At 40.7% G+C, this 6,092-nt stretch overlaps 1 non-coding gene across 1 annotated transcript; it reads right to left on the bottom strand.

Annotated features, from left to right (window-relative positions):
- Positions 1–2,069: 2,069 nt before the first annotated feature.
- LOC131228466 (small nucleolar RNA R71) lies at positions 2,070–2,176 on the bottom strand. The gene has a single exon (XR_009162969.1). It is a non-coding gene; the product is annotated as a small nucleolar RNA R71 (small nucleolar RNA).
- Positions 2,177–6,092: the final 3,916 nt, after the last annotated feature.

Raw genomic sequence — 6,092 nt, 5'->3', positions numbered from 1 at the left:
TTTTTATTTTGTTGTTTATTTAGCCTACCCATGTTGGGCTAAACCCCTTAGCTAGGGCTAAGGGGTGAAGCTTGTGGTGTGAGGGGAGGTTTTACTTTGTGCCATTGAATTGATTTTAATTTATGAACGACCTTGATTATAGTTTGATTAAGGGGAATGTTTTTAATTTTTAATGGTCTGTTGTGACTGAAATTACAATGGGTCTGCGATGACTTTGAGCATGTTCCTACTCTTTTTATGTGTATGACGTCAGGAAGCCCTGTTGTTCACCATCGTCTCCTGGGCATGGTCGATGACAGTACCATTTTTTTTCTTGATTTTCATAGCATGTTGATGTGGTTGGTAATTAGTTTAATTCTGTTGTTAGCTTTGTCTCCTGGGCATGGTTTGGTGATGGAATCCATTCTAATTCATACACCTTTCATCTCTTGAAACCTATATCAATGGCAGTTCAGTAAATTTTCATAATTTGTGATAGTGGCATAAGATCTCCCTGATCTCTACAAGTGGATCCTCTGAATCCCTAGTTTCCTTCCTCTAAATTCCTTAAAGTTTTAGATAATTATTCCACAATTATTTCTTAAATTCTATTTTGTTTAGATCGCATCTCAGTCTAGTTCTAGTTCTACTTGGTTTCAGATAACGTACAGGTATCAGTCCCTGTGGATTCGACCTCGGTCTTACCGAGTTTATTACTACATCACAACCCTATACTTGGGGAGTGAACAAGTTTTTGGCGCCGTTGCCGGGGACTGACGGTTACGATTCTCTGAAATTAATTGGTTTTAGGATTAGTTTAAGATTAGGATTTTACTAATCTTAGTTTTATTTATTTATTTTTATTTGAGTTCAAAACTAACTTGTTCCCTGTTTTATAGGATCTTGACATAAGTTTCTCAATTGGTAATTCCTTCCTAATCTCTCTACTTTTTTCTATTTTTAGAATTAGGGTTTAAATTTTAGAAATTTTCTAATTCTAGTATCCCCCCCCTTCTGTAGGAAATAGTTTATTTTTAGGAATTAGGTTATTTTTTTCCCTTTTTAGAAATTAACTTTCTGTTTTTTTAGTAACTTTCTAATTTTAACTCTTTTAAAATCTAATTTAGTTCCTAAATTATTTTTAGAATTTTTGTTTAGAAACTAACCTTCCTATTTTGTAGGCCTTTAAGATAGAAATTTCTAATTCGGTAAGCTCCTTCCCTACTTTCTATTTTTCAAATTCTCTTTTAGTAATCTACTTTTTAGTTTAGATCTTTCCTAATTTATTTTAGAAATCTCCACTTTCTTTTAAGAATTCCTTCTTTTAGAAATTAATTTACTGCTTTTTTTTTATTTTTATTTTTTTATTTTTATTTTTTTATTTTTTAGAATCTAACTTATTTTTGAGTTATTTTGCAGGTTTTTAACTTAGGACTCCAATTTGGTAATTTCTTTCCAACTCTCCCTTTCTTTTTAGATTTTCATTTCCTTTCTTAGGATTAGGCGTTGAATTAGTCGAGAGCTGCGAGTGTTTTCATGCCCAAGTGGGCCCGTGACGACACTCGACGTCTCTTGACCGAAGGAGGACTGGTTGAGGGGTTGACTATCCATCGCAGGACTAGACACCGCTCGAAATCCCCTGAGTTAACTGAAGTTATGGCTGAACACCAACCTCCTCTACTTCCACCCAGGGTGGAGGATACCCAAGATGAGAATGAGGTGCAACAGGCACCCCCGCCTCGTACTTTACGAGATTTTCTACAACCGGCGGGAGTGAGTACGCCCTCATGCATGATTTTTCCTGAAAACACAGGACAAATGGACATCAAGCCAGGAGTTATCCAACTCCTTCCCAAATTCCATGGACTTGAATCTGAAAGTCCATATTTACATTTGAAAGAGTTCGATGAAATAATAGCTACATTATGTTTTCCTAATGTATCCTTAAAGTCAGGCTGAAACTCTTTCCTTTTTCCTTAAAGGAGAAAGCTAAGACGTGGTTACATTCACTGCGTCCTAGATCCATTGGCACATGGAACGACATGCAGAGGGAATTCATAAAAAAATTCTTCCCACATCATAAAACGATTACCCTCAGAAAAGCAATCATGAACTTTGCCCAAAAGGAAGATGAAACATTCTTCCAATGTTGGGAAAGGTTCAAAGATTTGGTCAGTTCATGCCCACAACACGGATTTGAAACGTGGCGCATTACAAATTTTTTCTACGATGGACTGACATCTTCCATGCGCCAAATGGTCGAGACAATGTGTAATGGAGAATTCATTAATAAAGATGTCAACGAGGTATGGGACTACCTCGACAGTTTGGCTGAAAAAACACAATCGTGGGACTATTACCCAAAGTCGAACACCACGTCTAGGCCAACTCAATCAAAGGAGAAAGGTGGATTATATCTCTTGAAAGAAGAGGATGATCTCAAGTGTAAAGTGACTACGCTCATAAGGAAAGTTGAGGCCATGGAAGGAAAGAAGGATAAGGTTAATGAAGTTGTTTGCAGCATCTGTGATTGCAACATTCATACAACTGAAAATTGTCCTACAATACCCGCCTTTCGAGGAGTGTTGAATGAACAAGCCAATGCCGTAAATAATTATCAAAGACCTTTTACTGGACCTAACTCTAACACATACAATCCTGGCTGGAAAAATCATCCAAACTTCAGTTGGAGAAATGGACAAACGGCGACTCCTCCAGGTTTCTTCAATCAAAATCCAAATCAAGTGAAACCTCAAGAGGAACCGGTTCAAAATCCCATACAAGAGCTGGCTCAGGCAATGCGGGGAATTACAGATTTTATGCAAAAGATAGATTCTCGTATGACGGTTATAGAAAAGGGGATGCTTCCTGCACAACCTATCCCCAATCCTAAACCGCAATACGAGAATAATGATCCCAGCTCTTCAAATCAGATGGGGCACGCTAAATCCATCACCACTCTTAGGAGTGGGAAGATCATTGATAAAACCCTTCCGGTTAGGCCCAAAAAGCCTCAAGAACCGAAGAGGACAACAATGATGGATCTAGTGATGCTCCACAAAAATTAGAACCGGAACTTATAGAAAAGTCAGTTGCTCCATTTTCCCAACGGTTGGTTGCTCCAAAACCTTTCTCTAACTCTCAGGATATCCTAGAGGTATTGAAACAAGTGAAAGTCAACATTCTTCTACTTGATGTCGTAAAACAAATACCTTCATATGCTAAATTCCTAAAAGACTTATGCACGACCAAGCGACGGAAAATTATTCAAAAGAAAATCTTCTTGACTGAGAAAGTGAGTGCCATCCTGAAGCAAGACGTGCTGCAGAAATTCAAGGATCCCGGTAGCCCAACCATATCATGTGTAATCAGGGACCATCGAATTAATTATGCACTTCTTGACTTAGGAGCGAGCGTCAATTTGATTCCCTACTCGGTATACAAACAGTTAGGTTTGGGTGAATTAAAACCCACCCTAACCACACTACAACTTGCTGATCGCTCTGTTCGTGTACCAAGAGGGATAATTGAGGATGTGTTGGTCCAAGTTGATAGATTTTACTACCCTGTAGACTTTATCATCCTGGACACCGAACCCATCAATAACATGAGCACTCAGATTCCTGTCATTCTTGGTCGCCCATTCCTTGCCACGTCAAATGCAATTATCAATTGTAGGAATGGTATCATGACTATGTCTTTTGGAAATTTGACATTGGAGTCAAACATTTTTTTCAATAACGGCAGCAACTCAGAGGATGATGACGATTTCCACGACATTAACATGATTGACTCTTTCGTGGAAGATACGACACCTCTGACCTTATCCTCCGACCATCTAGAGATGTGCCTGGCCTACTCCCATGATTTTGATGATGACATGATTAGGGAGACGTGCGCCTTGCTTGATATCGCACCGGTACTTGAAGTTAACCAATGGAGGCCACAATTTGAAGAATTACCACAAACCGATGTAGTGCCTCTACCGTTAACCTCAAGCCGCCGAAGCTTGACCTAAAACCTTTGCCCTCCGATTTGAAATATGCATATTTGGGTCAAGATGAGACATACCCGGTGGTGATCTCTCGCCCACCTGGAGAAAGAACAGGAGAGTATGCTTATATCTACTCTCATTGAGCATAAAGGAGCCCTGGGATGGACGATAGCGGACCTCAAAGGAATCGATCCCTCGATTTGTACTCACCACATATATCTTGAGGATAATGCAAAAACCGCTCGGCAACCACAACGTAGACTAAATCCAAATATGAAGGAAGTGGTTAAAGCCGAGGTTCTTAAACTACTGGACGTGGGTATTATATACCCTATATCTGACAGTCAGTGGGTGAGTCCAACTCAAGTGGTCCCTAAGAAGTCCGGAATCACCATCGTAGCCAATGCTAATAATGAACTCGTGCCAACTAGAGTCACTACTGGTTGGAGAATGTGCATTGACTACAGGAAGTTGAATACCGTCACGAGGAAAGACCACTTCCCTTTACCATTCATTGATCAGATCCTGGAAAGGTTAGCTGGTCATTCCTATTACAGTTTCCTTGACGGGTATTCGGGCTACAACCAGATAGAGATAGCCCCTGAAGACCAGGAAAAGACCACATTTACATGTCCCTACGGCACCTTTGCCTATCGAAGGATGCCATTCGGACTATGTAATGCCCCTGCCACCTTTCAGCGATGTATGCTTAGTATCTTTTCTGATATGGTAGGGCAATATCTAGAGGTCTTCATGGACGATTTCTCTGTTTATGGTCCATCTTTCAGCAAGTGCTTGGAAAGTCTTAAATGTGTGCTGAAAAGATGTGAGGAGAAGAACTTGGTACTCAATTGGGAGAAGTGTCATTTCATGGTTCAGAAAGGAATTGTCCTTGGACATATCATCTCATCCAAAGGAATCGAGGTAGATAAGGCAAAAATAGATCTTATCTCTAACCTACCTCCACCCAAGAACATCAGAGACGTGCGATCCTTCTTAGGACACGCAGGATTTTACAGGCGATTCATAAAGGACTTTAGTCTCCTCTCTCGTCCATTATGTAATCTTCTTCAAAAGGATGTTCCGTACGAGTGGACTGAGCAATGCCAGGAAGCTTTCACCAAGCTTAAAGGCACATTAACCACTGCACCTATCATGCAGCCACCCGACTGGAACCTTCCTTTTGAGCTTATGTGCGACGCTTCTGATTATGCTCTTGGGGCGGTCCTAGGCCAGAGAAAAGACAAGAAGCCCTACGTCATTCACTACGCAAGTAGGACTCTAAATCCTGCCCAAGTGAACTACTCGACTACGGAAAAGGAACTCTTAGCCGTAGTGTTCGCCTTGGACAAATTTAGGTCCTACTGATCGGATCCAAGATCATTATGTACACAGATCATGCGGCACTGAAGTATCTTCTTTCTAAGAATGATTCTAAGCCCCGCTTGATAAGATGGATCCTTCTACTCCAAGAATTTGATTTGGAAATTAAAGATAAAAAGGGAGTAGAGAACGTAGTGGCCGATCACCTTTCTCGCCTTAATACCTCTGAGTCCCTTGAGACGACTCATATCAATGACATGTTCCCTGATGAACAACTGTTCCGAGTCTCCCATTCACCTTGGTTCGCTGATATTGCTAATTATCTTGCTACAGGTGCCATACCGACACAGTGGACTGCGCAAGATAAGAAGAAATTCTTCACCGAGGTGCGCAACTTTTTCTGGGATGATCCTTATTTATTTAAATATTGCCCAGATCAAATTCTAAGGAGATGTGTACCAGATGATGAGCATCAGAGCGTCATCTCCTTCTGTCACTCAGAGGCCTGTGGTGGTCACTTTTCTGCTAAAAAGACCACGGCCAAGATCTTGCAGTGTGGCTTTTACTGGCCCACTATGTTTAGGGACACTCATGAGTTTTGCAAAGCTTGTGAGCGTTGTCAGAAATTGGGAGCATTGTCCCGTCGAAATATGATGCCTTTGAATCCCATCCTTATCAACGAAGCATTTGATTGCTGGGGCATCGATTTCATGGGACCATTACCCCAATCGTTTGGAAATTTATATATTTTGCTTGCCGTAGACTATGTCACTAAATGGGTCGAAGCGATTCCGTG

The sequence above is a fragment of the Magnolia sinica genome, chromosome 15, assembly GCF_029962835.1.
Source record: "Magnolia sinica isolate HGM2019 chromosome 15, MsV1, whole genome shotgun sequence".
Taxonomy (NCBI): domain Eukaryota; kingdom Viridiplantae; phylum Streptophyta; class Magnoliopsida; order Magnoliales; family Magnoliaceae; genus Magnolia; species Magnolia sinica.
The sequence above is the reverse complement of the archived record's forward strand: the minus strand, read 5'-3'. Positions and strand labels throughout refer to the sequence as shown.